We start from the raw sequence: 2,056 nt of genomic DNA, 5'->3' as shown, positions 1-2,056 counted from the left end.
GGGGAAAAGAAAAATGAGGAGCTGATTCCAGGAACCCAAGCAGAAAGCAGAGTTTTGAGAATGATGAGGGCAACAAATACATAAGTGTGCTTTACACAATTGATGTATGTGTGGATTGTGATGAGAGTTGTAAGAGCCCCAATAAAATTATTTTTAAAAACTCAAAAAAAATAAACACTCATGTACATCAAAAGACTTCAGCAAAAAGGTAAAACAAGAGCCCAAGGATTGGGACAATATATTTAGCAATTGGGACAATGTATTTAGCAAGTGTACAGTGGGAAAGGTAGTAATTACTAAAATCTACAGCATTCTGCAACACCTCAATAAGGAAAAAACCAAATAATTCAAATTAAAGATGAGCAAAGGACAAGAGTAAATAATTCACATGGAATGACACTGGAATGACTAACAAACACATGAGCAAATACTCCTGGTCACTAGCCATCCAGGAGATGCAAACCAAAACAACAGTTATAGACAAATTAAGAAAAGGAAAACATAACAAAAATGCAGGAGAGCTGCGGAGAGAATGGCACTCTTATACTCTGCTGGTGGGGTTGCATGTACGTGCAACCATTGAGGACAGCAATATTTCACTACTAAAACAAATGTGAATACAAGTACCATACGACCTAGCAATTACCTATGCTGGGCATACAAACCCAAAGGTGTAAGACACCAAACATGGACAGACATATGTAAACCAAAGATTTACGAATAGATTTTGGACTCGCTTTATTCTTGGCCCCTATAAAAGCAATTTGTTCTTATGACATGGCCCTACTTATTACTTGTCTTCAAGAAGAGATCACTAAAGATAGGAATGCCAAAGTATTTTGAAGAAATCACATGGTGTCAGATGACTATCAGAAAGAGTAGCATCAGAGGTTTGAAAAACCTGTCTTCAAAGAGCAGTCATGTAAGTGAGGCATCTACAAGTCCACAGGGAAGAAGCACCCCAGCCTGTATGATCTAAGGAGTATAAATAATAAATTGCAAATCTGAAGGAGGAAACTACCAGAACTTCAATTCTGAATGCCTAGTTTGCAGAAGGTTATAATAGATGGCAGTAGAATCCCAAAGGCCTTTAGCAACACCTTATCATTTGATGTCCCATTTGACCCATTTTTAAAATTATTTTATTGGGGGCTCATACAGCTATTTTCACAATACATATATGCATACATTGTGTCAAGCACATTTGTACATTTGTTGCTATCATCATTTCCATAACATTTTCTTTCTACTTGAATGCTTGGTATCAGTTCCTCATTTTTCCTCTCCCTTCCCTACCTTCCCTCCTTCATGTCTTACACTGACCGATGTCTCCCTTCACCCACTTTTCTGTTGTCCTTTCCCCAGGGAAGGGGTTACATGCAGATCATGGTGATCAGTTTCCCCTTTCTCCCCCTATCCTCCCCTTCCCCTCCTGGTATTGCTACTCTCATTGTTGGTCCTGAGAGGTTTATCTGTCCTGGATTCCCTGTGTTGCCAGCTCTTATCTGTACCTATGTATATGCTCTGGTCTAGCCAGATTTGTAAGGTAAAATTGGTATCATGATAGTGGGGTGTAGGGGTGTGGAGGAGGAAGCATTAAAGAACTAGAGGAAAGTTGAATGTTTCATTGGTGGTATACTACACCCTGACTGGCTTGTCTCTTCCTTGTGACCTTTCTGTAAGGATATGTCCAATTGTCTCCAAATAGGGTTTGGGTCTCCACTCTGCACTCCCCCTCATTCACATTGATATGATTTTTTATTCTGGGTCTTTGATGCTTTATACCTGATCCAATCAACACTTCATGATCACACAGGCTGGTGTGCTTCTTCCATGTGGATTTTGTTGCTTCTCATCTAGATAGCCGCTTGTTTATCTTCAATCCTTTAAGACCCCAGATGCTGTATCTTTTGATAGCTGGGCACCGTCAGCTTTCTTCACCACATTTGCTTATGCACACATTTTTCTTCAGCAATCATGTTGGGAAAGTGTGCATCATGGAATGCCAATTTAATAGAACAACATGTTCTTGCATTGAGTAAGTACTTGAGTGGAG

Source organism: Echinops telfairi, unplaced genomic scaffold, assembly GCF_000313985.2.
Source record: "Echinops telfairi isolate 266 unplaced genomic scaffold, ASM31398v2 ScPeMD7_7424;HRSCAF=8462, whole genome shotgun sequence".
NCBI classification, from domain to species: domain Eukaryota; kingdom Metazoa; phylum Chordata; class Mammalia; order Afrosoricida; family Tenrecidae; genus Echinops; species Echinops telfairi.
This window is presented reverse-complemented; position numbering follows the sequence as displayed.